The following is a 19,345-nucleotide window of genomic DNA, read 5'->3' as shown; positions in this document are numbered from 1 at the left end:
AATGTATAGTGTAAACATGAAATGCAGGTCTTTCAATACCCTCCTCCCATTCCTCTGTCTCCAGAATTTTATTCTTGTGGAGAACCCAGCGGTGTCTATTCCACCACCTCTTTCAAAGGTCCCAGGGACTAACAAAGGTTCTATTCCACCAAAGTTCCTCCTGAGGAACTCATGAGAATATTGGGTTTGCTTCCAGCACATGGTGAGGTGTTACTAATAGGAGCAGGGGGCTCTGGAGCCACCACACTGGAATGTCTTTATCCAGCATGGATGGTGGCTTCCTTGTAGCTCCATAAGTGGGATCTCTTTCACCAAATCGTCTCCAGGCTGTGGAATCCAGTTCACCACCCCTAAATCCATATGCAATTAGAGCAGAATTGCATACAATTGGCTTAGAGAAGTGAATGGCTATTCAGGTAAGTTTCCAATATAGCCCTTCTTCCCTCTCCTTCTATGAGAAAATGTCAGCACGCAGCATATCCAGCTGTGGTTATCTTTGTAATAACAGACACAGTTGATCTTATGAAGATGGTAGTTACTGTCTCAGGGGATAATGCTGTGCAGCATGAACCCTCTTTATGTCCAGATCATCTTGTATCTTCTAGAATCCTCTGACCTTGCTAAGAAAAGCCACTGTGTTATAGTTTCTCTGTTTCTGCTGTATTATGAAGCTTGGAAAGAGTTTCCTGCTCATGTCCTGTGATTTTGTAATCTCAGGAATCTACCATAATGATCCAAACCAGATCATCATGCAATAAAAAAGGGTTGTTGTTGGGGTTGGAAAGATGGTTCAGTAGTAAAGAGCGCTTACTGCTCTTGCAGAGGACCTGGGTTTGATTCTTTGAATCCATGACAGTTTACAAGTCTCTGTAATTTTTTTACCATATAGAGCTGATGTTCTCCTCTGGTCTCCAAAGGCACTGTGTCATGCCTATACATACATGCACAAGCATTCATACATGTAAAATAAGAATAAATGGATACATTTCAAAGTACATCACAAAAAGCATGTGTGTCTTTAATTGTTCTACTATGCTCACCCTGTAACCTAAGCATTTATTTCATTCTGCCAACAAATGTCCTCCTCTTAAATGCCATCTGCAAATCGTTGCTCATTAAGTTGAAACCCTTCAATAATAATTGCTCTCATGTGCTGGGCTCTAAAATCATATAAATCATTATACCCTATATGCTAGCTAATTACCAGTCAAAGCTTCATCCAAAAATAAAGTAATCATTGTCGGTAGGTTCCACTCTAGAAGATACTAATGCTTAATGCTGGGTACACATTTTTATTTTAACGTAAAACACTGACAAATGTCTTAAGGACTGAAGGAAAATTAAACAAGGGCATTCTAGAACTGACAAAATATGTTCATCTGTATTATCTCCTATATACCAGATACTGATGTTTAAAACTTGGATATTAATGGAAAGTCGGAAAACATAACTCAACTTGTAATTAAGCTAACACAAAATTTAGTCAGGAATGTGACACCTCCTACCTGAGATGGATTATTTACAAAATAAGTCCATACTACACGGGTGAACAAAAAGGTGGTGGGAGATGTGAAAACTTTTCATGTTTAAAACAGAATTTTCTGTTAGAAAGAATTTGATTACATACAAAGTTTCAGGCGAGTCTGCTGAGCCACTAGTGGCAATCTCTGGAGTACCTAATTGGACTATAGTTAGAGACCTCTGCTTTCTGCTCAACTTCCAGACTATTGATGCTTCTGTGCTAGGAAGGAAAAACAAAAATTTAAGCGTCTCAATAGCAAAATAATAGCACCATGCTGAGTTGATAGTGAAAAATCTAAAAGGAATTCTTAACTCTCAGATAAAATTTTGTAGAAAAAAAAGGTTCCCTTTGTTATAAACCCCAGTGTGATTCAATTCCTTCTTCACAGGCCTTCTCCTGCTGGGCCCCAGCATTAAGTTTCTGACCACACAAAATGCGTGGAGTTAATCAGATCTGCTCCTGCAGCTGGCCAGAAAAGACATGGCTTACAGTGATTGAGACCGCTGTTCTAAGGTCATCATTATATATATATATATATATATATATATATATATATATATATATATATACATGTATATGTATATGTATATGTATGTATGTATGTATGTATGTAGTTTGGGGGTTCTTATCCCAACATTAAATATTTGAAAGATTCTTTTTTGTTAAACGTCTTCTCATGAAACACATTCACAACTTGCCGAGCCATCACTATAACTGAGGGAAGTTAGAAAAATTGGCAATTGTATTTGAACAAAAATTCACAGAGAATGAATTAGAATCTCATCAGATCTACCAGAGGTTAGAAGTGAAATAACACTTTTGAAGATACAGACAGGTCTAATCATGGTATATTAAGTGACTGGGGCAGATGCCAATGCTACCAATGAGCTATTCATTTTGGTGTAATATTAGAGATGCTTAGGCTAGCCGTGCACCGTCTTCGGTGTCCAGAAACACTGTTCTTTCTCTCAGTAAAGATCAGAGTAGAATCCTACCTGGTGCTTTCTCACAGAGAACACACCTATGCTGACAGACTACCTGCACATCCGGGCAGTAACTGAATTTCCAAGTCAGTATTTAGCACATCTTCTGATTCCTTTATGAATACCTCCACTACAGGGATCTGGATATCCCCAGAAACCAGGTGCTAGAAAGATGGCCATCTGTAGAGACTGGAAAGACTGTCAAAAATCAAACCTGTCTGGGGAGGCAGAGTTGGTCCCATAACCACCATAAACAGTGGATTTGCTTTGTGGGACTCTTATCTCACTCTGTCATCTGTTAAAATTCATTTTACCTCAACTTTGACCATTACAACCCTCTGCATATCCCAAAGACAGAAAATATTTCTTATATTTGTCTTTTAAGTTCTATGTAAACTGCTTAGTAGCAACAATAGGATTAAACTACTTATTATATTTTAGAAATATTTTATAGAAATATTTTATATATATACATATTTTGTTAATTATTAAATGATAATGCAGAATAGCATAAATTGCATATCTAATTAATACTACTCACCTTAGGGTTTCTACTGCTGTGAAAAAACACTGTGACCATGGCAACTTTTATAAGGGAAAATTTTAATTCGTGTGGATTGCTTACAGTTTCAGAAGTTTAGTCCACTATCATCATGGAGGGTACATGGCGGTGTGCAGGCAGACATGGTGCTTCTTGATCATAAGGCAAAAGGAAGTAGAATGTGTCTCTGATCGAATCTTAAGCAGGAAACCTCAAGACTGCTTCCCTCACAGGGACAAACTTCCTTCAACGAGACCATGCCTCCCAATAGTGCCACTCCCTATGAGATTATGGGGCGAACAACATTCAAATTACCACACTGCCCATGTTCCAGTAAAAAGAATTGCCAATCATGGCTATGGTTGTTTTACAAAGTTTCTAAGATAGAGACCATAGGCAAATCTTTGAGAACCAGGAAGAAGAGAATTTCCATGAGCAGGGAATGGTGAGGGCAAAACCAGGAGAAGGTATCTTTACTGCAAAGGTAGAGAATCTAGGAGAAAAAGTTAGTAAAACAGTAAATTAGACTGAGCAGTGGAAATGGCATAGGAGAATGAAAACAGAGGCCGGATAAAATGCAAGCTTCTGAGAAGATAAATATCAACAACAAAACATCAATAATATTTTTTCTTTCATTGAAAACAGAAAAAATATCCTGTATTTTCTCTCCTCTATTAGATTTTTTAAATACAATCTCATTTATGTTATAACTTGATCATAGGCTATAATTTTAATAGAAAGGGACGGACCTAGGATGATAGCACAGTGGTAAATTGCTCACTGTTCAGGTGTGAGAACTTGAGTCAGACACCCAGATTCCACATTAAGACATAAAGTTGAACATGGAATGCAAACATGTCCAATCTCAGTGCTTCATGGCAAAATAGGAGACTTACAGGCATATACAGGAGAATCCCTGGAGGCTGTAAGAGAATCCAGGCAGGTAGTCTGTGTCTCAAACAAGGTGTCAGACAAAACCCCCCAAATTGTCCCCTCTCTTACTGTCACACACACACACACACAGAGAGAGAGAGAGAGAGAGAGAGAGAGAGAGAGAGAGAGAGAGAGAGAGAGAAGATATGTTTTGTGAGTTTTGTAACTTATCTCAGTTTGAAGCTTCTAAAAATTTGCTGTTAGTTGGTTGTGGTTTGTCAAATGAAGCACTCTCTCTCTCATCTTGATTTTATATCCATGATTTTGTGGGGTTTCTTCTGATAGAATGCAAATGTGCGACCCTTAAAGCCACACAAAGCCTGGGTCTGTCCCCATAGAGATATGTCTATATAGCATGTATAGAACAATGTATGTGGGAGACAGGACAGGGAAAGATTGTTTAAAGGAAGCACTGTGCCTGTAGGATGCATCTGCGTTTACTCAGAATGATGTCAGTGCTGTTGAAAAGTCATTACTTATGGCACGCTATCTTTTTTTTTTATAAGAATTGTATGAAAATTAAAGTCAAGATAAATGCCCTTGGGTTCTTTAAGTGCCTGTAAGAACATAAAATCCTACAGAAAATATTGGCCTTACACATGTGCTTTTATAAATACTCACTGGTAACTCATAGGTTGATGGAGTTGAAAGAAATAAAACAAGTCTCTGTAGGTCTACAAAACAACTCCTAGTTTCCAAAGACATAAGTCCAATTTATTTTTAAACCACTTCATAATTTCTCCAAAGGTTAATGTGCGGACATTAAAGACATGTACCAAAGCACAAAACCAAGCAGGAAGAAAAGAGATAATTAAAATTCAGGCCAATGCTCCATGAGAAATTTTGGCTTAGTATAATCAATCATGTTAACCTAATTTACAAAATGCATCCTGACAAATTTTGAGTTTCTTTTTCATCAGTCTTCGCTAAGCCTATCGGCATGCTGGCCAATCCAGCCATCTAATTCAACCTCTGAGGTATCCTTCCAGTAACTACGAGAGAAGTAGAAATTTCACAGACAAATCAATAGTCCTTAAAAGTTCCGTAAATGAGCTCAAGCCGACAACCTTTAGTTTCGTGTGTACAGAGAACTTTTTGACAGGAGAGGGAAATCAGTATTACATGATAATTGAAATCAATTCTTGTGCCATTTGTAGAAGGAAAGATTACAAGTCTGATCTATAATGCATTTTGAGGGCAGCCACGTATGATGGTTTCTGTGGAATAGCCAAGGGCCTTCACCCAAAGAGAGGAGACTTTTATTAGAGCCTCTAGATTGGATATTTGTATTCCATTAAACATTCTTGTTGGAGTTTCATGCTCTAGTCTCTTCTTATTAGAGACTAATTTACCAGAATGCATTGCAGGACTTTGTTTGTTGAAATGGAACTAATATTTAAAATAGTTGAAACATGTGAGGTTAATGGAATGTGCTGCAAAGCTATGGGCTGGGTGGGCATCATATTACTGTGGTTCTGAGTTCAGAGAAAGTTAATAGTATTTAGTCACAACTACGTAATAAATTGCTTCCACAAATAATAAAACACTCATCCTTTAAACCCATTGGTATACCTCCCCTGTGGTTGAAGTCTGAATGAGCCATATTTCTAATGTGTTAGATTTCAAATCACCTAAGAATAAAGGAGGATTCTTCTGGTTCACAACAATGCTTGGGATTGAGTTAAAAAAAATCTACCTACAAATTACGAAGATGACAAATGTCTCTTGCAATACAGTGACTGTTTTCTCACTTTGTTCTGTTTTGAAATGTCTGCTAGCCACTGGACAATATTATATCATATAAACATAATACTAAAGTTTTCTCTAGGTTGTGTTATGAAAAAAGCATTATCGATTAACTAATTTGTGTGTGTGTCTGTGTGTGCACTGTGGACAAGGAGAGAACAATGGTTAGGGATATTTATTATTAGTATACAAAATTAAATTCTCACTTTGGTTATACTACTATTAATATATTACATTAACAATATTAATGTATTTGAGGCAGCATCATTCTTATCTTTCGTTCATACACATGGTCTCATGCTGCTTGGAGTTCGTTCCATAGGTGTGTTCTCAAAGGATCTGCGTGTCACAAGAAATATGTACACATTTTGCATGGTTCATTGTAAGGCTGAGAATTATATCCAGCTATGCCTTAAACCTGAAATGTACTTATAGGTTCACTTTAATGCTTAACCCCAAACATGTGGTACTATGTTAAAGGCTGTAGAACCTTCAAGGGGAGAAGTTGCCTAAAGGTCATGGAGGCAGGTCTTCAAAGGCTGTGCCAGTGTTTAGGTCTAGGTCAGAGCTCTCTGCCATGTGCATGGCACTGTGACAGGCTTCTCCACTAAGGTCTAAGATGGTCCAGCCACCATGCCTTCCAAGATGGGGGACTGGAATATACGCCCCAGATACCTTCTTCTCTCACGTGTTATATCAAAATGGTAACAATATACAACATAAACACACACACACTAGACAGGACCTTGTGAAACCTCTATCTATGCTAAAATGATGGTTCGATTGATCTTGTGCAGGTCTTATGTGGGCAACCACAGCCGCCATGAGTTCACTAGTGCTCTACCATGTCCTGAGGATACTATGTCAACAGTTAAAATGCATTTGCTAATGGTATTTTAGAGAAAGTTATCAGAAGGCTCTCAAAATTATTCCTTCCAAGTCATTAGGTCAGGCATATTGTTCCCATAAAGACCTATATCTAAAACTTAGAGACCATGCACCGACAGCATGGCGTATGGGATTGTTTGAGTCCTCTCTGCAAGCAGATACATCTGTGAAATTACCCAAATGTCTCCCAGTTCACCTGTTCCTTCCATAGAATTCTGACGACTCTCTAGAAGATACATGTGTGCATACCTATGCAAGAGCACGCACATCATAGCACACACACGCATACACGTTCTCTATTCGTTTCTAGTTATTGACACTACTGAAAAAAATCAACTATTTATCATCTTTGTTCATCAGAGTGTGAGGATATCTTTGCCCAGGCTGGAGAGATGGCTCTGAGGCTAAGAGCTCAGAGTGTTTTACAGAAAACAAGAATTTCAGTTCCGAGCACCCACATTGGGTAGCTTGCAACTACCTGTGACTCCAGATCTAGAGAATCTGGTGCCCTCTTCTGGCCTCTATGACACCCACATGTATGCATGCACACAGCCACAAATGAACACCACGCATACACATATGTACAAAATAAATGTTATCTCCCCATACATTCTATCCCTCAGTTTTTAGAACTGTACCCAAATGAAAGGAGTTCTGCAGGCCTGAGCATACTGTTGTGCAAACCAGAAGCCAATGCAGAGATAGGAAAACATGTTTTAAAAAGAGCTTTCTGGGAACTTATTTGATCGAAAGAACAGTGAGTAGACATTTCCACTTTAGAGAGGAAAAGACTTTGTGTTTAGTTTCTGTTGTTTAGTAAAGGAATCTATTCTGTTTGCACTACAAATGTACATGCAGACCTTTTAAGAAGAATAACTACTGTAGGCCATAGCCACACACACAGGATTCTAAATACAATTACAAAAAGTATTTCACTTCACATCTAGATGCTGCTTATTATTTAGTTATATAAGAAATGTACAATTATTTATTTAATTTGTTTGCATTAATATACATTTTTCAGATTCACATGACAGCATTTAGGTTTCATAAATAATTTGATGTAGCATTTATCACCCCAAAATAAATCACCAAATCTTCCCCTTTTCCTTCACCAAATGAAGACAAGCTCCATTGAAATTCTTTCCAAAGAAACACGTGTCATCCAGCCATCCCCCTCTTTGTCTTTTGTTTGTCTGTTTATTCATTCATTCGTTTGTTTTTTAAACATAATTCTTCATTGATTCTTTGGAAATTTCACATCATGCACTCCAGTCCCACTCACCTCCCAGTCCTTCCATATCTACCTCTCACCCTGCAGTAAGTATGCACTCCGAATTAGTTTAAAAAAAACAAAACAAACAAAAAACCCACCTCATGCCTCCATCTTTTCAACACCTCTTCCTAAATCCTAGTGTCATCAGGAGTTGCAACACGTAATGCAGTAGACTCCTTTCTGTCCAAACATTCCCGCCTGCAAAATGTTTCCTACAATGAGTCCTGGTCTGGTTCAAAACCTCTGGTTTCTAGTATACCATCATGGTACACCATCATCACCGGGCCCTCATTGAAACTCCTCTTGGATATCCTGTTGTTGCCCAGAGTCACGAGGATACCACTGCCATCGTTCCACAGGACCAGTCTCCTTGCACAGTCCAGTAGGACACTGATGGTGCAGCTTGGAGTGTGGGCTAACCCATGGTCCAGGATGTGCATCTGGGTGATAGCTGACCTGGTCATTCCAGGCCACTGGCACTACCCTTTTTAAACAAGGGTAAGAGCAGGTTCTCTTAGGCTCATGCCCCTGGGGCCAGCTCTCCCATGTCTGTGGTGAGAGGTGGGACCATCTCTTCCAAGGTGTCAGCTCTCGCATGGGGGGTGTTGATGGCACCAGCTCTTCTGTTGCATTGTTCATAAAAGGACAGGGCCAGCTATCCTGGGGCCAGCAAGGGACAGACTGTCTCCACATGATCCTTGGATTTCAACACATTTGTTTCCTATGTGATGTTGGACCAAGGACCTAGACGTGGCCCAAAGCAGCAGCTAGGGCTCAGTCCTGTTTGACTGCACAGGCCACTCATGTTGACATGACCCCAGTGGCAATGAAGCCCTCAAAAACTAACATGGCCAAAGGTGGAGCCCAATCTCCCCTCCTTTGTTTTCTGTCCTAGGCTTTGCACAAGCTGTCATGACGAATTTTTAGCTTCAATCTCCACAACTACATAAAATGTTTTCTGACTCCACTGACCTATGTTTTTGATACTGTAATTATTTGGGTACCCTTCTGTTTAAAAAGTCCCCTTTCTCCTATACCCATGTATCTGATCAAATCTCATCAAACAGCTTCCATCTTATGATTTGCCTGCTTTTTTTTCTTTTCTCTGAATGCTTCCCTCTGCTACCAGAAGAAGCCTCTCTGATACTTACTGGATAAGGCACTGATCTATGAGTACACCGGAATATTATTAGGAATCTTTTATTGATTTTTTTTGATCAGTAGTGTTGTTTGGTTTTACCTTAGGCCTCTGGTCTACCTAGTTTCTGATTCTTGTTAACCCAAACAGAGTCAGGTGTGGGTTTTTTCTTGTGAAATGAGCCTTGGGTTAAATCAAGCATTGGTTGGCTACTGCCACAAGCTCTGTGAACCATTGCCCTAGCATATTTTAGAGGCAAGTCAGATTGTAGGTCAAAGGTTTTTGTGGATGAATTGGTGTCTCCATTTCTTTTTCTAGTCACCTTCCTGCCCAGAAGACTAGAATGTAGGGTTGTGAGATCCATTTAGGCACCAACTTAACTTCCCGTTCAATGATTTATGTGGATGTTGTTCTCACAAAGTCAGTTTCCAGAGAGCAATCTTTTGTCTTAGCAACATCCAGGGTTGTTTGGTGATTTCCATGGGCCCCATTGACCAACACCTCAGTTGAATGCAATACAGTTCCACCACTGGAATCTCACCTGGGTAACAAGAGCTGGACAGTAGAGATTCCTAATTACTAGGAGTAATTGCTACGAGTCTTCATTGGGATCACCTTCATAGATTCCAGGAAGTTTCCACTGCACTAGATTTCCACACCACCACCAGATGCTTCCATGATTCCAGCTGTCCTTCCCTGCCGCTGCACTCTTGCCCTCCACCCTACCACCCCCTCAACAGATTCCTCCACTCCCATCCCACCCCTATATGGTCTGCCCATAAAACCTGTTCTATTTTCCCCTTCCCAGGATATCCATGTATGCCCCTCTAGACCTTCCTCTTTACCAAACTTTTTTTGGTCTATGTATCGTAGCTTGGTTATCATTTATTTAAATGCAAATATCCTCTTATAAGTGAATGCATACCATATTTATGTTCCTTATTCTGGGGGTACTTCAATTGGGATGGTTTTTTTATAGTTTCTTCATTTGCCTGCAAATTTCAAGATATTATTTTTAATAGCTGAGTAATATTCCACTGCATGAATGTACCACATTTTCTTTATCCATTCTTCTGTTGAGGTTCACTTAACTTGTTTCTAGTTATAATTTTAAAAGCCACGATGAACATGGTTGAGCAAGTGTCCTTGTAGTAGATGAAGCATTCTTTTGGTATATGTATATGATAAAGAGAAATATAACTGGGTTTTGAGGCAGATTGATTGCCAACTGTCTGAGGAACTGCCATACTGATTTCCATAGTGGCTGTGCAAGTGTGGGCATCAATGTGAGATTTAAGCAGTGATAGTGTTTCTTTTAAAAACTTTGGTGCCCTTGGGACATAATTTTTTGTTTCTTTGTTTTTGTTTTGTTTTGTTTTCAAGACAGGGTTTCTCTGTAGCTTTAGAGCCTTTCCTGGAACTAGCTCTTGTAGACCAGGCCAGCCTTGAACTCACAGAGATCCGCCTGACTTTGCCTCCTGAGTGCTGGGATTAAAGCCCAGTTGAGGCATAAATTTTAAGAATTGAAATGTCATCTTGGTGGATTTTTTTCTTTGATGAGTATATAGTGTCCTTCCTTATCTCTTTTGATTAGTTTTGGTTTGAAGTGTATTTTGTTAGCTATTAAAATAACTATGTCAGCTTGCTTTATATGTTCATTTGCATGGAATATCTTTCCTCACTCTTTACCCTGACTGAGGTAATGTTTATCCTTGATGTTGAGATGTAGTTCTTAGATGCAGCAGAAGGATGAATCCTGTTTTTACATCCATCCTGTGTTGCTGGTTTTCCTGTCCTGTTCAGATGGTGTGTTCTCGGGGGATGCCTGCTGGTGTTGAAGGCTGGAATATTGGGATCAGTTGGGGGAAGGAAAGATCTTTGTGATCCTTTGGGTATGAGGTCAGAGAGGAAAGGGAAACCACAGCAAGATTCCTGCTACAGAGCTGTGAATGAGATTGGGGGGGGATTGAATCTGAGGAACAGTAGGAGGTAGTAGTAGGTCAGCCTACTTGTTTCCCTGGGAGGAGCCACCCTTAGCTTCATAAGGGGTGCCTGCTAGAACTGGGGTCTGGGTCAAAGCAATAGAGGTGGAGGGTATGAGTTGGAAATGGTTTGTGGGATCCCCAGGTGATATGGACATGGATTAGGGAAGGTTGCAGCTGGTGTTCCTTGTGTGGCTAGGGATGAGACTTGGGGTTTGAGTCTGGGTTGGCAGTGAGAGGAGTTCTGTAGGTAGCCTACCTGAATTTCTCCTGATTTGACTTCTTCCATTCAGACAAAAATCTAGAAGTTGTTATTCAGTTTTCTCACGGACTTTTCCACCTCAAATATTAAATTTAGGTTGGCTTTTCTAAAATGTTCCATTCATTGTGCCACTTCTTCCTTTATAAACAACTTCCCATTGCCTAAGGATATAGTCCCAACTCACAGCTTTGCATGTGTATAATTTAATATAATGAACATAAAAGTATAATGACTGTAGTAAGTACTTTACACTAAAAGCTTCCTTACCATCAACTAGTGCGTTTCACTTTTATATGATTTTGACCAAGACTAGAAATGAAGTAGATGATCACAAAAGAGGGCAAACTCCAAGTCTATACTGTAAGAAGTGAGCAGCAATTTTATCATTCTTCATATATTCAAATATAAAGTCATTTACTGACATTTAGTCAATTTATTATTTACTGAATGGTGATTTTGTATGGAATAATTGCCAAAGAGTCAATAAAGGATGGAAAACTGCAGCCAGCATCACTACCTGTATATTTCACACTAAAGCTTTTGCATACATAATCTCACAACCACAATAAAAGTAGAAAGTAGAAATCTCTTCTTTTCCCTGAAAGAGTTCTAGAATTAAAAATATTAGACTAATACGCCAAGTACATGTCTAGAAACAGCCGGATCGGTCTGTCTACATGCCTTATTCAGCATGAACATATGACAGGTGAAAACTGTGGCCTTAAAGGAGAGCCGGTAAGATTCCTAAAGCAAATCTCATGGGTACAGGAGGAGAAGATGTGAGAGTCAAACTTCAAAGTACATGATAGTAGCAAATATTTCCTTGACATACCTTGTCTGCTCTGGGAAAAGTAGTTGACATCAATTAGAAACTCTGTTTATCTTCACATTTGCAGTGTTTTTTATTTGTTTTTCTTTTACTTGGGAAGGTTAAACAGGTTGGGTCCGTGCTAACTAAGGTTTCAGTGAAATTATAGGACGTTAGGAGACAAAAATAATTAAAAGTAGTTTCTAACAATAAAATAGCAAACAAACAAAACAGTACTCTTAATGATGTTTCTATAACAAAGGGAACTCATCTGACTTCATGCTTACTGTGATCTCTATGCTATACAGTTTGTACCTTCAGTGTTGAGTTTCTTAAAAACATTATTGCATTCCTGATCATTTTCATTTCAAAATTGAATAAATGGAGGCAGAAGAGGTTTCATAATATGACAAAATGCTACCTCCTCCATGAACCAGATTTCAAGTGGGAGTTCTGGGGCAGAGCTGATGGCTTCTAGGCCATAGCACAATGGCACTAAAGACAAGGAGGTGCTTCTCTGAGTGCAGCACATGAGAAAACTTAAGTTTTGCCTTTAGTCCTTGGATGAATTAAATCTTACATAAGGAAGTTTGTGCGCAAGGAGGGCATGAGGAACCAGTATCATTGTCCAAGGAACCAGACCCAGAGCTGGGGTTTCAAGCCAAACCAATCAGTCCCTAGTCTACATGAATTAGGGTGAATTGCCTGAAGTAAATATTTTCTTTACAGAATGCATGCAAATCAGAGAGACAAAATACCACAAAATTACTGTGTCAGTTTTATCATCAGTTTTCAGACAGGAGAGTCTAAATGGGATTATTCTCTTTGCCTGTGCATTTTACCCTTTCATTTAAGTGTGCATATGACATACAGCAGCAAACTGCTAAATTGCCCACTACAATAACACACTAACAGCAAAAGAAGGAGGATGGGCACGTGTTCAAGAGAGCTTCTGGACTGTGACTGAAAAAGCAGGGGATAAAACCGGACTCTCTGAATATGGCGGACAATGAGGGCTGCTGAGAAGCCAAGGACAATGGCACGGGGTTTTGATCCTACTTCATGTTCTGGCTTCATGGTAGCCTAGCCAGTTTGGATGTTCACCTTCCTAGACATGGACGAAGGGGGGAGGACTTTGGACTTTCCACGGGACAGGGAACCCTGACTGCTCTTCAGACTTGAGAGGGAGGGGGAGAGGAGTGGGGGGGGGGGGTGGGAGGCTGGGAGGAGTAGGAAATTGTTTTTTTCTCAATAAAAAAAAAGAAGAGAGCTTCTGAATGTAGTGCGCAGGTGAGCGCCTTGTTTAATGATAGATGAACTGGGATCCTCACATATTTTACAAGACTGTAGGTACAGTAATGCCGGCACTCTCTGAAACCACCTACTTCTGATGATAAATCTCCCCTGTCACATCACTGGGAATGCTTCCTTCCTGCCATCTGTAATAATCTAGTATAGGAGGGCACTGTCTGACAAATATTCACACGAGTGCACCACTTGTTTTCTCCTGAAACAACCTGTTAGCAATCATCCTTTAGACAGACTCCAAATTTAATGCATCCTTTAAAAAATGTATTCGGCAGTAAAAACACGGTGGAAATTGATCTCGCGGTAAAATTTAGCACCTTAGAGTTGACGTTAAGGCCACTTACAGGCTCCCACATCAGTATGGTAGGAAAGCAACAAATGACTTTCAAGGTGATGGTTCGGGGGCCCTACAGTGAGAAATGGAAGCTATTGCAAAACTCAGTCTTTCAAGTCAGCCATTCATTTGTCAGCTGGACTATCAGGACACTCCACATCACAGATGAGTAAATAGCAGTGCCCTCTCTGGCATTTCTTGTAAATTGGAACCTGATGGTCCTGATCTACAGAAGACTAGCAGTGAAATATCAAAACCATGTCCCAAATAATTTTTAAAATATCATGATTTATTAAATAAATCAATTAATTGTTTAACTATTAAGCAATAAATTGATGATTTATTACAAAAATTAACTAATAAATTAATATTACTCTTTAAATTGGAGATTTAAAATCTAATGAGATAGTATATAAAAAGTCATATAAAATTAACTATTACAGAAATTCAGTTTCAAGTAATTACTGAGTTATCAAAATTCCTATTTGTGTTTGCTGACTGTTAGATGGTTGATTTTAATGACATGTTATATGCAAGCTAAAACTTAGTAGAAGACTAAATTCAATAATTGGTGGAAATATGAGAATATGCTCAAGGATCCTCTCATCTAGTAAGGGCATACTTATGCATACTTGATTGTGACAGAATTCTCAGAGTGAAAACTAAACAGGTCCTGAAATTATGGGTAGTACAATATATGAGCAGTAACATCTTCAGGCAGATGTGGATTCTGGGTGAAACAGACCAAAAGACAGTACTTACTGCCACCTGAAAGTTCCTCATAACACAGATTTATTTGTTCTTGTTGATATTGGCCTTTCCTGGATGCTCATTCCCTGTACCATGGTACTCCTTGTACCATGCCTATCATTGTACCCCAATTCCACAAAAACAAACAAAAAACCCAACCCTGCTTCATCAAAATGTTTACTGTGTTAAATTATTTTATTTCCATTCCTCCCTATTTTCACTTTTTAGCCTACACACACGCACACACATTTACAGTTAGTGGGATATACCCTTTGACCCCACATTAGAGTTGTCAACTCTATTCCTTAGCTAACTCCTGAAAAAAAAAAATCTTAGGTCAGATAACATTAAATAGAGTCAGTTATATACACATTTACCTGTTTGTTTCACTAAAATGTGAACTCTGGGGAGCAATGTGCATAACTTTTAAATTATTTTTTATTATTTTGCAGGTAAATAATGAGTAAGAATTAGTAAAACAATGACTTCTATCAGTCTAGCCAGACTATTGAAACAAAATTCCTACTCTCTCCCGCAGATCTGGAGGACTTAAGATATCCCAGGGGTTTGTAAGTCCATCTGGACTCCAGCATTGGTGCTGAGCTGGAGATGCAAGACTGCAGTGTATATCCAGACAAGACCCACAGGTCTTGGTCATTCAGATTGTGATGCTCAGGGAGTCTCAGTCTCATCACTAAGATATTAAATGTTGAGCGAGAGCACTGACCACCTTTCTCATGTGGAGTTACCCAATCTTGTTACAGCTTTCGCTGCTACACTCAACCTGTAAGAGAAACAATGTGTAGGAGGCCCAAAGAGCAAAGAAGCACAAAGAAAATGTTCACTGATGCCAATTGGTTGGATTGGTATTGTTTAAAAAGTATATCCATCTGTGAAAGATCTAAATAATATTACTTAGATCCTGACCCATATTAGATGCTATGATTGTATATTGTATGCAAACTAATTGGTTTAATCATCATAAAGTCTTATGTGATTACTTAGCAGAAGATTATAAATATTCAATTCTTTCAAAAATTTAGCTATCGAATTCATTGCCAAAAAGATATTTTTTTTTGCCAGTATGTATACTGAATGCCACCTAATCGTTCTTTTCTGAAAAACAGAAGAAGTCATACAAATGAATCAGCTGTTCTGGCATATTGCATTATATAACCAAAGACAATTTTCCAAAAAGTGAAAATGCAAAATCTCCATTTGTTCAACATTATTGTTGCCATTATTCTCCATTACTGTGAAAAGCTTATAAACACATTGGGCTCCTGTCATTAAATTATAAATATTAACAATTAAAATGTTCATAAAATAAACTCACATTAAGAACACATTGTAATTCTGCAAAGCCCCACTCAGCCTTTGTAAGCACACTTCCCCAGCCCGGGCTTTAACAGCCTGCACTAATACTCTGCTTCTTCTATTTTGCTCTCCATACACATATATGTACCCCAACAATTCTCCTCCAGGGTGTGTCTTTTTAAATTTCACATAGAAAGGCTAAAAATAGAACTATTTTTACTTTATTCTTTGAGTCTTCATTGTTGCCGTGGGCTGATTTCACTGTAGCAAAAAAATGATATAAAGTTTAATATCTCTATGTGCTTAAATAAAAACTCAGCAAAATTTCCACTTTTATGGTGTTACAGTCAAGTAAGAAGTTATTGTTTGCCATGTAATAGAAGATCAATAGATCAAATAGTGTTACATATTACCTTTCCATAAAATTGGAAGTAATTACATTTGAGTGAACAAAGGCTGGAAGATAGGGAGAAGAGCCATGCAATTCTATCTCCTGGTGAAGACACAGCCACTGAAATCATGTACTTACAGCAGATATAGTTGTCTACACTGCATGTGAACAAACATGAGTGTGTCAACAGTCAGATATGCATAGAAAAGAAACTCAGGGTGCCCTACCTCTCATTGCTGAATTGCTTTCTGCTGATAGATTCAAAGAGAGGGAGAAACATGGCCTTCAATTCTGTGCCCATTGATAATCCTACCAGACTCTGATGGATAGATCCGAACAACTGGGCACAGTGATGTCTCTATAGGAGCCGATAGAGAGTGGGGAGTTGAGTTGGTAAGAATAGGAAGGAAACAAGAGATAGGAATAATCTAAATATATTGTATTAAGTTGCCAAATAAAATTAATCACATAAAATATTGTAAACAAATATTTTACCTAAAATTCCTTCTTAGAGAATATGTATTGTTTCTACCATATATAAACCTATTCTTAAAATGTAAGAAACCTACAATATGCCAGTTTCTGACTGCTCTATTGACAATAACATCAATGGAATGAGGACATTCAGGATCTATTGGGTTATAATGGGTAAAGAATGTTTAGTGATGTTTTATTTTCAAAATTACGTAAGAGATTCTTGGAGTAATTAAAACACAGACAATCATCCTGTGAGAGGTAGAGGGGTTGGGTATGGTGAAGCACACCTGTAATCTTCACCACTGGAATGCTGATGGAAGAGGATTGTATGAGGCAAACCTTAGCTGCATGACAAAACCCTGTTTCAATAAAAGGGAAGGAAGATATAGAATACAGTACCATTCGCTTGAATCAGGGGTAGAAAAACCAAGAGAATAATGTGCAATTTAGTAACAATAAGAAAAATATAAATTCATGGTGTAACAAGTCCCTCATACTTTATTGTCCCAGTGAATCCCTGCCACTCAGCCTCCAGCACTTCCAAAATGTTATGCAAACATAATCTAACATGAAATAATACATTATGACATTGTTGCACATGATGACCTATGATTGTAAAATAAATTTTAAATAATGCATTCAGCAAGATACCATTGATTAGATTCCTATCAACTATCGAGTAGATATCTTAAATAACAAGTACTGCTTGTCTGAAAAGTCCTCATCAGGTTGTAAGAAGCTGTCACTCGTGATTCATATCCTCACTGGCGCTCCCCTGCATGAAGTTCATGAGATCATACATACAGTTTTTTCAATCTCAAAAGCTAAAAAGGAATCTTGGTGTATAAGAAAGCTACCAGCATTTACTTTTGCAAAAAAAAAAAATAGTATCTCACTAAAAGAGCATTTTCTTAAAAGTGAGGTAAGTCACTAGGTTCATTTGAAGACATCTTTAAAATAGTAGTGGTAGATATGGGAGTGACTTACATTAAATGGAACATTATAAAGTCATGAAACTTTTAAGAGAAATGTTTAATTAGTCTGAATTTTCATGTTGAATTTCTGAAAGGTAAAATTTCTTCATTTGTTTTCAACTATGCAATTCACATAATTACTGAAATCCTTGTGTCTTACCGAGAAAAAAAATGGACTTCTAAAAAGGTGCCTACTTGATTAATAACTCTCGACTCTATTATCATTACTGGAACTACTGTGATTATGAGACTAAGTATGCCCCAAAGCAATAGTATAGTGTTAAAAGTATTCTTTGTCTATGCAGGCCTCATCAGCATAGCACTGAGGAAGGATAGGGATTTGTCTTTTTTAACTGTTCTCATGATCTGGACAGATAAACTGGCTTTCCTTAAGATAGTCTATCATTACTAGGTGTCAAAGGAGACAGATTGAAACAACTACTAAATCATCCTGCTGGCTCCCTCCTATAGCCAACTTTTCCATGTGTGAGCCGTGACCTCTGTGAGTGCCTGTGAATCATAAAAGTCTCTGCTGTGGGTTCTGAGCAGAAAAATACACTCATGTGACTGTAGAAGAAAACAGGATGAAATATGATGTTTTTAAAAAGCAGGATACAAACTCAGTAACCTGGAAAGAAAAAACCTTCTAAATCTACCTTCTAGCTCTATTCTTTTCTTTTTAGAAGTAAGAAGCAATAGAAACTCCATAAATAAGAAAAGAAACACTTCCTAGCTATCTTTCAAAATAAAGCAAATATTTGCAATATGTTCAGGTTTTTTTCAGGTAAATTAGATCAAAAAACATATAACTTATTAATAAATTAGAGGAACTTATTTCAGATTCAGATACCTTCTATCAGAAAAAAATAGAGAAAGAAACAATGACTATTAAAAGAGAGGAAAATAAAGGAAGGTTTGCTTTGACTACAAGTGCAATAAAATGGCCAACAGATTAAATAAGGTTAGACAATGAAGATTGAAAACACATGACAAGGATCTGAAGGCTAGCACTAGGTACATAAATATATACATATATACACATACACATACTCCAATATGTATACACATTTATTGGAGGAGCACAGCTTAAGTCCTAAATGGCATTCTGCAAACAGCAAAAATTATCTGTGCGAAAGCTGCACATGATAACAGAAAGGAAAAGACAGTGAGATTCGTAGCTGGACACGGCACCTAGGTGTAATTCAAAATGAATATGATGTTGATGGATGTCTTTTTGTTTTGCCAAAGGCACAACCTGAAGCAAGGGTTTGAGTGTAAGTAGTTTACTTAGGAGTAAATTCCAAGAAACCAGAGGAAGCCTGAGCTAAAAGTGGAAAAGGGGAAAGGATGCTTGTTGCAGGCTTGTTGCTGTGCCTGTTGTGTCATTCCCATTTCCTAGGGGGAAGGGGGAAGAAGACGTAGAGGCAACGTCACAGACTCTGAGAGATTCCAATGTAAAAGCTCTTCATTGTAAAAAACTGAGGGATTTTTATGGGGTTAGGGAAACTAAGCAGCTACAGGAACATTTTTGGTTGGTCCTTTTGAACCTGGCAGTCACTGCTGGCATGTTGTGCATGCTAGGAGTGTGCACCATTAGTTATCATGTTTTTGATCCACTGGCAAGTTGTTTTGGCCAATTTTGCTTATTCTTTGTGAGTTTGTTTGTGCTTACTTGTGCTTTTGCTATTGTCCTGACACATCTCACCTTTTTTTAT

At 38.3% G+C, this 19,345-nt stretch overlaps 1 protein-coding gene across 3 annotated transcripts in view; it reads left to right on the top strand.

Moving 5' to 3' along the window:
- The window catches only part of Khdrbs2 (KH RNA binding domain containing, signal transduction associated 2), a 393,774-nt gene that overhangs the window by 251,647 nt on the left and 122,782 nt on the right, over positions 1-19,345 (top strand). The gene's annotated exons all lie outside the window — the stretch shown is intronic.

Source organism: Microtus pennsylvanicus, chromosome 7 (assembly GCF_037038515.1).
Source record: "Microtus pennsylvanicus isolate mMicPen1 chromosome 7, mMicPen1.hap1, whole genome shotgun sequence".
In the NCBI taxonomy this organism is placed as follows: domain Eukaryota; kingdom Metazoa; phylum Chordata; class Mammalia; order Rodentia; family Cricetidae; genus Microtus; species Microtus pennsylvanicus.
The sequence above is the reverse complement of the archived record's forward strand: the minus strand, read 5'-3'. Positions and strand labels throughout refer to the sequence as shown.